We start from the raw sequence: 15,743 nt of genomic DNA, 5'->3' as shown, positions 1-15,743 counted from the left end.
CTCCCACCAACATCCCTCACGATCCAGTCCTTACAGACTACTTGCCATTCTGGAAGCCCGATGTGCACTTCTGCATCTTTGTGCTTTCTCGCAGTGCTTGTGAATTCTGCCTTAATGACCTTCCCAGTCTCCACCCGGGAAGGCCTGCTCATCCCTCCAGGTTCCAGGACTCCTCTCTCAGAGCCAGTTCCCTGGGCGGAGGGGATCCCCACTTCCCAGTGCTTTCAGGTTACTCTGGCCCTGTCTCTCTCGGAGAACTTACCATGATCCATCACAGTCAGGGGCAATCTGCCCACCCCACTCTGTCAGAGCTCCTCGGGGCAGGAGCCAAATCCTTCTCACCTTTGCATTCCCAGTTGCAAGCCCAATATATGACTCACAGGTATTTACTGAATGAATAAATGGCACCATGGCTAACACAAAGCTCTGTATGTGTAAAATCCTGCTTCATAAATGGATATATCACCAAGTTCCTTTAACTAACTTGCTCTCCCTTGCCCATATGTGAATAAAAGCGTTCAGTTTATGGCAACTGGATTTAAGCACAACGTGGGGGTTCACCTCTATGAGAGGAAGAAGGAAAGCCCACCTGTGTGTTCCTTGGCTCTTAACACCAGCTGTGCAGCCTGGCTGTAGGGAGCATGAGGAAGAAGTGACAAAACACACAAGAGGATGTGGAGTATTAGGGGCCCAACGAAAACTCAGCTGCTTCCTCTCAGATGACAGGAGAGATCTGAACTCCGGGAGAGTCAAGAGAACACTTGATATCTGACAATCCTAAGGTCACTAAGCCTCCAAATAATTTAGAGTTTTAGCAGTAATTTACCTCAACAAAATAAGATCTAATGCAATAAAGGACCAAAAAAATCAGCACCAGCTCTTCTGCCACCTAAGAAGGGGAGGAATGGCCTTTACTCAACTGTGATGTACAAACACAACCATCTTATCTCCACTATAAAGGGACCGGGGCAGAAAGGCCTTCAGAAGCCGTGTTCACTACTTAAGACAGTTGCTTAAAAAACAGTGGGTATTCTCTCCACCCAGAACTATCAGTAACTGCAGAAATAACCAACCTGAAAGCCTAGTGAGTGCAGCTAACCTTGCTCCATACTTCTTTGCATCCAGCAGTTGCAATGCATTTTTCAAGCATGACATTCCTATAAAGTCAGAACTGCCTCCACTTTACAAGTGGGTAATTTGAGAGCCTGAGTGATAGACTTGCCAAGGTTGAAAAGAGTTTAAGGTACGTAAAACTTCCAATCTTGATTCCAACCTCTCTTCAACCATCCTTCTATATATACATCCTTCTATATGTATCTGGTTCTTTAAATCTGACCTGAAGACTTGATAATACATTTGACTTTGATGATTTATCCTAAGTGGGAGATCAGCTCCAGTAAAAACTACAGGCTGAGTGAGAACTGAATGGTACTCATCTTAGTCTGATCATTCAGAAATGACAGGAAAAACAAGACCCAGAAGCCAGGAAGTCTATGGCATTTATAATTTAATCTAATAATTTATTTCAACATATTTTGTCCCCATCTCTCTGGAAAGAGGTGCTGTTCCTGCCTGGAGATGCTGGATGGCTTTATAAGGCTGTTCTCTTTCCTCTGCAACCTGACGCCCATTTACCGACACCGAGATACGTTACTAGAGAGTAGAGGTCAGCTCTGCAGAACTCAAGCGACCAGTCAACCTTCAATCGATGTGCCTTCCCCTAAACAAGCTGACGTGCGGTAACGGCGGACTCCCCAGGTCAGGTCGGCAGGTGGAATTACACACCAGATATGGACTCTGTCAAGAGACACTCAGGAGAACATGTCATGGCCATGCTGGCTACTTTCGGATGGTTGTGTCTCCATATCTCACAAACCTCACTTGATGATCTACTTAGACAGATTCACAGACAGGACATGCGCAGGGGTCCTGAGTGCACCTGACCTGACCAGCAGGAAAGGGCAGAGGACCCCAGGCTCTGGAGCTGGACTGCTGGGATCAAATCCCGATTTAGTCACTTCCAGGCTTTGCGATCTTTGTTTCAATTCTTTGTGTCTCTTTGTTCTTCATCTGTCAAATCAGGACCCTACTCATTAGGGTGAGAACACAGCGAGAGAACATGTATGGAGAGCTTAGAACAACCAGGCCTGGCAAACAGTAAGTGTTCAATAAATGTTAGCTATTATTATTATTAACTAAGAAAGGGGGAAAGCAAAGGGAAATGTGCCACATTTCTTCTGTGTTCTCTGCTTCTACCTCCCTCTTTGAAGTGACCCTGATTTGCTTTCTTAACATGAAATCATGAAGCCTTTTGAAAATATTTGCTCTGTGCAACATGAAGCACAGTTAATGACTACTTCATAAAAACAACAACAAAACGGCCAGTGTTGATGCTCCTTTGGGAGACAGCCTGCAAGTGAAGGTCAAGTCTGCTCTCCTGTGCTCCTGGAAGAGCTCAGTCATTCACAGGCTCACAGAGAAGTGTAAACAAGGCGGTTAAACTTTGCGAAGGTTTGTTAGCTGGCATAAACCTCAAAATGAACCTAAATGAGTGTTCCCTTGTTTTAAAATCATCTTTGAGACGTCTCTGGTGGTGCAGTGGTTAAGAATCTGCCTGCCAATGCAGGGGACATGGGTTCGAGCCCTGCTCCGGGAAGATCCCACATGCTGCAGAGCAGCTAAGCCCGTGCACCACAACTACTGAGCCTGCGCTCTAGAGCCCACGAGCCACAACTACTGAAGCCCACGTGCCTAGAACCCGTGCTCTGCAACAAGAGAAGCCACTGCAATGAGAAGCCCACGCACCACAATAAAGAGCAGCCCCCGCTCACCGCGACTAGAGAAAGCCACGCACAGCAACAAAGACACAAAGCAGCCAAAAATAAATAAATAAAATAATCTTTATGTCCTGAAAAGGTAAAAAAAAAACAACTACACTTTTTTAAAGTACATAAACTATTCTGACACCAGAGGAAAGAAAAAAGGGAGGAAGAAATGGATGCAAACAGCAAGTCCATGTGAGAAGAAAGGGCATTTTCCAGGCATAAGCTGACTCTCGGTGAATGAGGAAGAGTACTTATCTGGCTCAATCAGAAAAAAAAAAATCTTTCCACTCTAATGGCTAAGGTAGTAGCAGCAAAATCAGAGAACAGACATTTGATGAGTGTGAGCTGTCATAAGTGAATCTGAAGCAGAAAGGACTTGGTAGTTTCTAAAGTACTATTGGTCTCAGAATTAGAAGGTGTTGAAGGGGAGGATTGTCACCCTAGATAGAAAGGAAGAAAACAATGAAAACCACAACCACCAACAACAACGTTTTTAAATTAAAGCTCCAGATGGAAGAGTCACCAGATTAACCTTCCTAAAAAACAAACAAACAAACAAACAAACAGATAATATCTCCAGGGCACATATCTGCCTAAAAACTTTCAGTATTCCCCAGAGCCTACAGGAGAGAGTGGAAAACGTCTCGAGGTAATGGAGTCCCCACCTACCTTTCCAATCTTGTTTCGCCATCAGGAAAGGTCCACTCCCGCCAGACTGGCTTCCTCACTTGTTCCAGGGGAGGAACAAACCATGCTCATTTCAGCTTTGTATCCCCAGCGCCTATCACAGTACCTGGTCCATGGTAGTTTCTCAGTAAATGGTCGCTGATTCAACAGAAACGTGAATGCTTGCAGGCCTGTGCTCTGCACCTCACTCCCGGGAAGCCCCTTTCCCACCCGCCTCGTGAACACCCAGCCATCCTCCAAGGCCTTGTTCTCCACACCAGCACCGAAGCATCTGCCCTTGCCACTCCCCTCCCACACTCCCTATTCCTACAGAATCACATCCCTTCGGGCCTTGCGTGCAACTGAAACCTTTCCTGTTCCTATGTTTTGTCTGCCCCACTAAACTAGGAGTTTCTGGAGAAAGGCAGGATATTTTGAAGCATGAGAAGCAGTGGAAAGGTTATGGATCTCTGGCTAGGCAGATCTAGTTATGTGACTTTGGGAAAACTTTCTGTAAAGCACTTCGAACAGGGCCCAGAACATAGTATGCACTTCGTATAAGGCTATTACTGCTGTTCACCTCTTGGAAACACAGTTTTCTTGCAACCTCACTTCTCTCACTTACAAAATGGGATTGATAATAAATCCTCTGTCAGGTGGGTCTTTGTGAAGATTAGGAATAATGTCTGAGAAGTCTCTAGGGCCTTCCTTAGCACACAGCAGACATTCAATTGCCATATGGAAGCTATTATTACAAAGCCTCAGGCTGGGTGCAGAGAAAATGCTCCATAAACATTTATGGAATGAGATGAATGAATGGAGAGAGAGACAGTCTGATAGCAGATCAGATATCAAGGGGAACTTTTTGAGTCATTCATTCAACAGATCTTTATTAAGGGCTTCTCATAATGCCCCAGGTTTTGTCCTGGGTGCTGGGATGCAGCAGTAGGACAGCCCTTGCCCTGTGAAATGTACCTTCTGATGGGGAAGGCAGATAATAAACAGGAGGAGACAGAGAAATAAACGCTTATATGGTATTAAGTGCTATGAAGAGGAACGAAAAGCGAGGTGAGGGCCAGATAGGGGCTGGGCAAGGGCAGTCTGCAGAGGTGGCATTTAGGCAGAGCTTCCGATCCCTAGGAGAGCTGGGTTTTGTGAGCTGTCCTCGGCCTCAGGCAGACTCTGTACTTTTCCACGGGGCGGCCTCTAGTGCCAGGAGACCCTGATCCATCAAAGAGGCTGCAGTCTGGCTCCCAGGGCCCCTCTCAACTCAGACCAAGCTACAAACACTGCTGAACCAGCAATTACAAACTTATTTTGACAAGACCATTTGACTTGGGCCACTTAGCCCCGCGTGGATGTAAATGGATTACAATCATACTGCAACTCGTCTGTTTCCCAGAAAGTTCAGATAGCAGGTAGCCTTCGGGATGAGTTGAATCAAACTTCTCTCCTCCCATAATGAAGTGGCTGGCAAAATAGCGTCCTAGAGGGCGAGAGACAGAAAAATCAAACAGAAACCAGTCAAACTAAGCCAAGTGAAAAAGCTGATGCAGAAAAAAAAAAAAAGGTTAACCCTTCAACAAACAATTAGAGCAATTTCTAACCCTAGGAAAATTTTCTTCTCTTGATTGGAGATAATGGCACAAAATAAGCAAAATCATAGCAATGAGAACCCAAGATACCAAATATAAAATAGATCACCGTATTCCTTGTGACATTCTTAATTGAACCTTTACCATATATATATGGTAAATATATATATATATATATATATATATAGAGAGAGAGAGAGAGAGAGAGAGAGAGAGAGAGATGTTAATGAACATATATATGTGTTTTGTTCCTGATTTTTTTCCTTACACTGGAAGCTGTTATTCTTTGTTCTCCACCTATTCAGGAATCTTATCTGCAGGTATCAGCATGCATACACACATACGTTTCTTTGCCAAGATTTTTCATAAGCCAGCTCATACCTATACACAGAAGTCTCAGCACCTACCTACCTATGTGTATACATCCATAACCCTCTACAATGAAGGCTCTTTGTTTTTCATATTTGTTTCAAAATGATTGTTTAATAGGAAAATACAAATTTAAATAATACTGCCCCAGGCTTTAGATACCAACTTCCACATAGATTATGTAGTTTAATTGGACAGGTTTAGTGCTATGAAAGATATAGACACTTACACAAACCCTAGTCTCAAATTCATTAGCAGTGCTAATGGCCAAGGTTACAGGGACATCAGTCACACAGGCTCTCTTTGCCCCACCTTGACCAACCAGGAGGCAGGGATATTTTCAACTCTACACTAACCAGATGCAATCAGCAGTCAGGGTCAGAATCCCCATCTGCCTTATCCAGATAGAAGGAAGAACCGTGCCAGGACGTGATGGCACTAAGTCACCAAGGGAGGCTTGGGTAACACTGCACATTCCATCTGGGAACACTTTCCAAATCTGATGATTAAACGAATGGTTCTCATAGAATGGATAAACAACAAGGGCCTACTGCATAGCAAAGGGGACTATATTCAATATCCTGTGATAAACCATAGTGGAAAAGAATAGAAAAAAGAATGTATGTATATGTATAACTGAGTCACTTTGCTGTACAGCAGAAATGAACACTTTGTAAATCAACTATACTTCAATTAAAAACATGCTTTTTTTAAAAAAAATAGATCTTTATAGGAGTATAATTGCTTCACAATACTGTTAGTTTCTGTTGCACAACAACGCGAATCACCCATACGCATACATGTCCCCATATCCACTCCCTCTTGAGCCTCCCTCCCACCCTCCCTATCCCACCCCTCTAGGTCATCACAAGGCACCGAGCTGATCTCCCTGTGCTATGCTGCTGCTTCCCACCAGCCAACTATTTTACATTCAGTAGTGTATATACGTCAATGCTACTCTCACCCCAAGTCCGCAAGTCCATTCTCTATGCCTACCTCTTTATTCCTGCCCTGCAACTAGGTTCATCAGTACCATTTTTTATTAGATTCCATATATATGCCTTAGCATACAGCATTTTTTTCTCTTTCTGACTTACTTCACTCTGTATGACATACTCTAGGTCTATCCACCTCACTACAAATAACTCAGTTTCATTTCTTTTTATGGCTGAGTAATATTCCATTGTATATATGTGCCACATCTTCCTTTATCCATTCATCTGTTGATGGACATTTAGTTTGGTTCCATGTCCTGGCTATTGTAAATAGTGCTGCAATGAACATTGTGGTACATGTCTCTTTCTGAATTACGGTCTTCTCTGGGTATATGCCCAGTAGTGGGGTTGATGGGTCCTATGGTAGTTCTATTTTTAGTTTTATATGGAACCTCCATACTGTTCTCCATAGTGGCTGTACCAATTTACATTCCTACCAACAGTGCAGGAGGGTTCCCTTTTCACCACACCCCTTCCAGAAAAAAAATGCTTCTTTAGCCACATTTCTATAATCTAATTCTCCCACAAAGGCAAGCTGTTCAAAGTGAATGACTCCTAACATAACATACTTTATCGATGCTCTCATATACCCCAGTTCTTAGATTAATACAAAGAACTTATGAATCGGCAAAAGTCTTCTTTATGTGTTATACGGCTCAGGTAAATGTTTCAATGTATTAGGTATACAGCAAACTCTTTAAAAAATGAGATTCAGCAATTTCAGCCTGTGAAGAAGCCACAGCAAGGAAGACAGAGAAGAAAGTTCTAAGAGAAAAATGGAATCAAATGTTCATTTTTTGGTTTTTCTACACATGGAGCTGCTTTAGTCTAGAAATATTTATTAAACAAAACAACGTGATAAAATCACTCGCCACAAAGTGAGGCAATTCTTTAATTAAATAACAAGCAGGAAAACATTACTTGAGAGTAACAGCAGCCAAAACCAAAGCAATCACTGAGGAACCCTTGAAAGTTACCCATCAAAACGAAAACACACACGGCAGCCATCTGCAGTGATACAACAGTGCGATTCATCATTTAGGAAAGCTTAATTATCAATTATTTATGTCTAGCACTTACTAGCCCTATTTTCCACGTGCATAATTTATAGAGAGGGGAGGTGCCTAGTTGCCATAAGCAGATGCAGCCATCTCAAAGAATTTGTCATTTACTGTTGAACCTTAGTAAAATATATTTTTTATACACTAGACATTATACATTTATTATACATTAGGTGAAATTAGAAAAGGGAAAGATGTTCACATTGATGGATGGATGACTTGCCCAAATCATGAATAAAGAACCAGGAGAAGCAGGTTTGGTGTCTGGAGTGGTACAGTTTGAGCTCAATGTGGGACACGCTGAGTTTCCAGTACCTGGGAGCAGTCAGGTGGGGGATGTGGGGACAATGAAATCCACGGAGATTTGATCCTAGCAAGAGAAGAGCACTAATGGCCTCAGGGTTAAAGTGTTAAAGACGACAGTGTTCTATTGGAAATGCCATTCTGGGGGGAGCTGTGACATTAAAAGGAATCATCCAGAAAGCAGTGCAGAGCTAACTGTAGCATTAGAAATCAAGAGCACACATATACAAAGACCTAAACTTAAGGTCAATAATCCGCAAATGAAAAGGGGAGTTTTCATTTCAGGAGAGGCGTCAATGCCACGTTCCTGGGAAAAGCTCATCTTCCTTGGTGCACTTAAAATAGAAATGCCTCATCAGGTAAAAGGAAAATTAAACTTAAGACAACTGAAATTTTGTTTTTTCCTCTCTTTGAAATGTACCTCACTAATAACCCCAGTTAGACTAGAGGGAGAGCAAACTTGCTATCTGCAGCCTAGCTAAAGCATCCTGTCTGTGTGCCCAGGCTGCCCAGAGGTGTGGATCAGGGCACAGTGACCTAGAGCAGCCACATCAGCAGATGGGAGCACCAAACACGCTAACAATCCTTGAAAAAAATGCCTTCTGGACAATTTGCACACATTTTTGCTTCTTAGTGTGAACTGCGCTCTAAAATCAGAAACGGCAGGGGAAAAAGAACTGCACTAAAACACTTCTTTGCCTGTTTGCTAACAGGAAAAAACATAGGACTAGTAGATAACCTGCAAGCTTTCCGTTATTAGTTGGCTATAACTTCTTAACCAAATTATATTTAAAACATAAGGTATGAGTGGGAGGGGAAAAGGGGAATTCATGTTTAATGGGTACAGAGTTTGTTTTGCAAGAAGAAAAAGTTCTAGAGATTTTAACACTAATGAACTGTACACTTGAAAATGGTTAAGATGGTAAGTTTAATGTTATGTATTTTTAACCACAATAAAAATAAATATCAAGAAAAAAACAACCATAAGGTGTGGCCCAGAATGACCAGTGCTAATACAATATTTTCTCAGTATTTTTTTAAAAAGTATTAAAGGTAAAAAGGTATCCAGACAAACAAAAATCAAATTACTTACAATGGAAGAAAATTACACTAGTGCTGTTCTTCCAGATCAGCACTGAACAAAAATACACTAACATGGGACTTCCCTGGAGGTCCAGTAGTTAAGACTCCGTGCTTCCACTGTAGGGGGAATGGCTTCAATCCCTGGTCTCGGAACTAAGATCCCATATGCCGCGTGGTGTGGCCAAAAAAATATATATATGTATACCATGAGCCATAAATGCAAGCCACATATGTAATTTTAAATTATCTAATAGCCACATTTTTAAAAAATAAAAATAAGCAAAATTAATTTGAATATATTTTATTTATGCCAATGTTGGATATCCCAATATCGCAATATATCCAAAATATTATTTCAATAGGTAATCAATATAAAAACTTTTAAGGAGCTAGTCACATTCTTTTTTCAACTATCCATGAAGAAAAATACAACTATTTGTTACTCAGCAAGAGAACAAAGAGAAAAATCTTAGAATTCACTAACTTAAATAATTTACCCAGTGAATTAAGATATTAGGGCATATTCCTAACATCACAATGAAATTCAGTGTTGCTCAGTGAATTCCAGAATTTATGTCTGTCCCAGTGAGATATTCTGACATTTGCCACCAAACCACTATGTATTATCACATCACGCAATAAAGGGCAGTTAAACATCCTTCCCGTCTTTCTACAATTCTGTATTTAAAGGGTACCCTAAATGTTAACAAACAGAAACTCTAATTTTATTCTAATTTAAAATAACTTTTCTTTCCAAATCTATGGTATTACTGAAATATGTTGGTCTACAGAAAAAGGGTTAGGGGAAAAAACTCAACTGTTTAGGCCTCTAGGTAATAGCAATTTATTTATTGTCATGGCATGATTCCAAATAAAAGATTTTAAGTTTTTGGAAACTTCATATTTTATAAAACTAACAAAATTCAAAGACGCTGAGTAAGCAATAAAATTGTGATAATTTGTATAGAGTAAAAGATGAAGCAAAATATATTTTGGATTTGAGTCACTATCTCATGCTAATTGGGAGGGATTTATTTGTTTTGTTCTGTTTTGCGGTACGCGGGCCTCTCACTCTTGTGGCCTCTCCCGTTGCGGACCACAGGCTTTGGACGCACAGGCTCAGTGGCCATGGCTCACGGGCCCAGCCACTCCTCGGCATGTGGGATCTTCCTGGACCGGGGCACGAACCCGTGTCCCCTGCATCAGCACGCGGACTCTCAACCACTGCGCCACCAGGGAAGCCCTAATTGGGAGTTTTTATTGCAAGATCTCTAATCAATCTTCCCTCCTTTTGGTATTTTTTTAAAAATTGAGGTCACGGTAAAATAAATTAGATATCCTGCCTATAAGTGAAAAATACTAATCTTCACCTATTTACTTTTGGACCAATGGAGTTATATCCTTGATTATTGTAGAAAATAGAATTGTACTTAAAAATAACTTCATACAAAATTAAAATATGGGAAAAAATTTAAAAATAAATAAAAAGAAAAGGAAATGAAAAGAAAAAATTAAAATATGGAAAAACTGGCTATGGAAATCCTATTACGTTTTCATATATTTGAAAAATCTTCATCTACATGGCATTTCAATAACATACTTTAAGCTTAAGGTCACAAAAATAAAAGGAAAGTAACAAAATTGTATTTAAGCACCTCTAACTGCTCAAGTCAATTCTAATGCTACAGTGCTGCTTTTGTTATTCATGTTTTTACCTATTTAAAAAAATTATACGGACTTCCCTGGTGGTGCAATGGTTAAGAATCCACCTGCCAATGCAGGGGAAATGGGTTCGAGCTCTAGTCCGGGAAGATCCCGCATGCCGCGGAGCAACTAAGCCCATGCGCCACAACTACTGAGCCCACGTGCCACAACGACTGAAGCCTACGTGCCTAGAGCCCGTGCTCCGCAACAAGAGAAGCCACCGCAATGAGAAGTTCACGCACCACAACGAAGAGAAGCTCCCGCTTGCTGCAACTAGAGAAAGCCCGCGCCCAGGAGCGAAGACCCAACACAGCGAAAAATAAATTAAATAAATAAACAAAATTTAAAAATTATATAAGTAATACATGTCTGTGACAAAAAAATACAAAGAAGTACATAATTTGAAAAGTGATAATCTGGGCTTCCCTGGTGGCACAGTGGTTGAGAGTGTGCTTGCCAACGCAGGGGACATGGGTTCGTGCCCCGGTCCGGGAAGATCCCACGTGCCGTGGAGCGGCTGGGCCCGTGAGCCATGGCCGCTGAGCCTGCACATCTGGAGCCTGGGCTCTGCAACGGGAGAGGCCACAACAGTGAGAGGCCCGCGTACCACGAGAAAAAAAAAGTGATAATCCAACACTATGAAAGGTAACTCCATTATTAACAATCAGTTTGCAGTCTTCCAGATTTTCCTATACATATATAAACACATTCAGGTTTTCTGTTTTGCTTTATTTTGATATTTTACCTAATTGGGATATTACTCTTATTGATCTGCATGTTTCTTTTTTTCCTAATGTACTGTAGGCATCTTTCCATGTCTGTACTTATGGATTGACCTCATTGCCTCATTGTTTTTTTTTTTTGGCCCGCTGCGAGCAGCTTGCGGGATCTTATTTCACCAACCAGGGGCTGAACCCGGGCCTCAGAAGTGAAAGCGCCAGAGTTCTAACCACTGGAGCGCCAGGGAATCGACATCATTGATCTTAATGACTACATAATAACCACCTCTTGGGCTTCCCTGATGGCACAGTGGTTGAACGTCCGCCTGCTGATGCAGGGGACACAGCTTCGTGCCCTGCCGGGAAGATCCCACATGCCACGGAGTGGCTGGGGCCGTGAGTCATGGCCGCTGAGCCTGCGTGTCTGGAGCCTGTGCTCCGAACGGGAGAGGCCCCAAGAGTGAGATGCCCGCATACCGCAAAAAAAAAAAAAAAAAGAATTTTCAAATATGTAGATATTTTCTTACTTTTTTTCTTGTTTTCTATCTTAATTGCATCACTGTCTGAGAATGTACTCTGTATGATTTAGAGCATTTGAATTTGTTGAGACTTGTTATATGGCCCAGCATTTTCATAAACATTCCATGTAGACTGGAGAAGAATTTGTGATCTGCAGTTGTGGCTGCAGTATTCTCTATGTATCTATTAGTTAAGGTCTGCTTATCCAGTTGTTCAGATCTCTTTCTTACTAGCTCTCCATCTGCTTGTTTTAACAGTTACTGATATATGCATCTTCCACTGTATTTGTAGATTTGTCTTACCTTGTTGCAATTCTGTCCATGGTTTTGCTTTCTATATTTTGAGGCTATGTGTATTAGGCACACACAAATTCAGAACTCTTATGTCTTCTTGGTGAATGAAGCATACCATCATTATGAAGCATCCCTCCTTACTTCCAGTCATGCTTTTTTGCCATAATGCCTACTTTCTTTTGGTAGTTTTTGCATGGTTTGTCTTTTTAAATTTTTGTTCTTCTTTCAAAAATTGTGGTGCAATGCACAATTTACTGTCTTAACCTTTAAAAGTTTTAAAAATTGTGGTAAAATCTCTGTTAACATGAAGTTTACCATTTTAGTCATTTTAAAGTGTACAGTAAAGTACATTTACATTGTTCTGCAATTAATCTCCAGAAGTCTTTTCATCTTACCACACGGAAGACGCTATATGTGTATCCAGTTAACAATTCCCCACCTTTCCTCTCCACCTCCCGCTTTGCAATCACCCTTCCTACTCTCTAAGAATTTGTCTACTCTAGATGCCCTCATACAAATACAAGCAGACAGTTATTTGTTTCTTGCTGCTGGTTTATTCCACATAGCACAATGTTGTCAAGGTTCATCCATGTTGTAGCATGTGTAGCATTTCCTCTCTTTTTAAGGCTAAGAAATATTCCATGGTGTGTATATACCACATTAAAAAATATCTATTCATCTCTCGATGGACGCTTGGGTTGCTCCCACCTTTTTGTGATTGTGAATAATGCTGCTATGAACATGAGTGGTTAATATCTGTTTGAGTCCTTGCTTTCAATTCTTTTGGTTATATAGCCAGAAGTGGAAGTGCTGGATCATATGGTCATTGTTTAATTTTTTGAGAAACTGCCATAATGTTTTCCATAGTGGTCGCACCATTTTACATTCCTACCAGCAATGCACAAGTATTTTAATTTCACTACATCTTTGCCAACACTTGTTATTTTCTGTTTTTTGTTTTTGTTTGAATAACAGTTGTCTTAATGTGTGCGAGGTGATACTTACTCTGGACTTAAGTTGCGGTCAAAAGCAAAGGACCTTAGGGCACAAGGACCCCAAACCTTAGAATCACCTCCCTGTTCTGTCTACCCCTGATAATTTTCACTCTTATTAACACACCAGATGTTTCCAAGAAGATGTCTTGAGGAATACATTGTCTATTTTGTTTTAGTAGTCCTTAGTGGGACGGTTAGTCTGAATTATCTGGACCACCATCACTTCTTTTCTGTATTTCAAGAAGAAATGAAGTGGGTCTTAAATGCAGAAGGAGAGTAGGAGTCCATGGATTTAATATTTCTTTATTTTTTAACCCATGTTATTCCCCACGTCTCTATTTTAAGTAACCTGGAGTAGATATCCTGGCTGAGTACTCGTAGTAGCTCACATTAACAGGCAGTGAATTTTTTTTAGATTAAGTGGGAATAAAAAGAGAAGAAAATCCATGGAAGAAAAAGGAGTGGAAGAAGAAGGGGAGAGAGAAGGAGGACCTAGAGGGATAGAGATGGAGAAGGCAGAAAAGTGGGAAGAAGAAAAGAGAAAGATGAAGCAGGGAGAACAGAATTAAAGGAAGCTCCATTTAGTTTTACCAAGACCTGTAGCCAGTGCTTCTGTAGAAATCCAGAGTTACTACTTGTTTAACAAGCAAACAAACAAAAAATTCCTTTCACATTTTCCTTTCCTTGACAACCATTCAATTATTTTCATGACTGGTCGTGGAAAAAGGAAACTAATTCATTCACTCAACAAATATTTATTAGGTACCCACTATATGCCAAGCTCTGTTCTGGGCACTGAGGAGAAACAAATGAACAAAACCTACACAAGCCCTTGCCCTTACTGAGCTTCTGTTCTAGTGGGCCACTGTACCCAAGGTACAGTGATTGAGGTGCTAAATGCTGTAACAAACAGATCACAACTTCTCAGCAGGTTAACATAATAAAGGTCTGTTGTCTGCTCAGCTGAGAGTCCTTGCATGTATTTTTCGTCCTGCGGATCTGCCCTGCTCATTCAGAGTCACACTTCTGCTTCATGTCTATTGGCAAGAACTAGTCACATGGCCCCAAAGGCAAGGGCATGGCTGGGAAATGTAGTTCCCAGTAACAAACACAAGTCTTTGGTGACCAGCAAACTGATTCTTCACATGGAAAGATACAGACAAGAAACTGAATAACAAATTATTTATTACTTTAGGAGGTGATAAATGCTATGGGAAAAATGCAGGAAAGAAATAGAGTGTCTGGGAGGGGGGAGTATTGAAAATTTAAATAGACTGGTGAGAGATGGACTCACTGGCCTGAGCAAAGCTTGAAGGAAGCAGAGGAGTGAGCCATGTGAATATAGGGGAGACGGTGTTACTGGAAGAGGGAACACTCAAAAAGGAGCCCATTATGGCTGAAACAGAGCCAGCGGAGAGAGGCAGGAGATGAGGTCAAACAAATCAGAGGAAAATCGTGTGGGACTCTAGATTTATCCTCTGAATGAGATGAGAAGAAATCAGATGGGTGTGAGCAGAGGAGAGCTAGGATTCGATCTGCACTTTATCGAGACCAGTGTGGTGGCTACATTGGGAATACACTGGATGGGGGCAAAGGGAAGGAGATAAAAGTGCATGGCACCAGAGTGGCAACAATGGAGATGATGAGAGATGTCGGTTGCTAGATACATTTTGAAGGCAAAGCAGGATTTGTAGATGGATTGAAGATGGAGTTTGAGAGAAAGACAGGAGTGACTGTGGCCTGAGCAATTAAGAGATGGAGCTAGGGAAGACCATGGTGGAGCACGTTTGTGGGGGGAAGTCAAGAACTCACCTCTAGACATGTTGAGCTTGCGACGTCCATGCGAGTTTCCCGTGGAGACGCTAAGAAGCTGCTGGAATAGGGTCTGAAGCTCAGGAGAAAGCCCTGGGCTTGAGCTACAGGTTTAGAGTCCTTTCTCAGGGTAAAGACGCTATTTAAAGCCTTGAGACCGAAAGAGAAGGGCAGGCAGTGTAGTTGAAAAAGAGAGACCCAAGGGCTGAGCCTTAGGTGTGGACAGAATAAGATGTGGCCATTGCTGGGGATGGGGAGAAAAAAAGTGAGGGAAGGAAGTGGGCGTGAGTGGGGAATTATTTGGGGCTGTGGTTCATCAGATCAGAATCAGAATGGAGCACCATTAATGGTGACCAAGGGGTCTGTTTCCCCCCAGCTCCACTCCTACCTGCCTGCCTCTAGCTGTGTACAATCCCAGTGGTCTGATGATGGCCAGGGCCGTCAGCTGCTCATTCCATGCTTCTGCACTCTTTCACCACCACCCCTCGCTCTCATAAAGGTTTGGTCATTCATTCAGCAAATCTTTACTGAATGCCTATATATGTGCCAGGCCCTGAGTGAACAAGCTAGACAAGGCCTGTGCCCTTATGGAGCTTATACTCCATAAGGGGGCTGGGGCAGATAATAAACAATCAACAAAGAGACAAACAAGAACATTCCTAATCCAGGGTAAAAGAATAGAGAATGCCCTGCTTTGGTGAAGGGGATCATGAAAATTCTCTTCCAGGAGGGGACATCCGAGCTGAGACCTGAGCACTCAAAGGATGATGGCCATCACATCTGGGGGTCAAGGATCTGGCTGGA

Source organism: Hyperoodon ampullatus (assembly GCF_949752795.1).
Source record: "Hyperoodon ampullatus genome assembly, chromosome: 19".
Classification (NCBI taxonomy): Eukaryota; Metazoa; Chordata; class Mammalia; order Artiodactyla; family Ziphiidae; genus Hyperoodon; species Hyperoodon ampullatus.
This window is presented reverse-complemented; position numbering follows the sequence as displayed.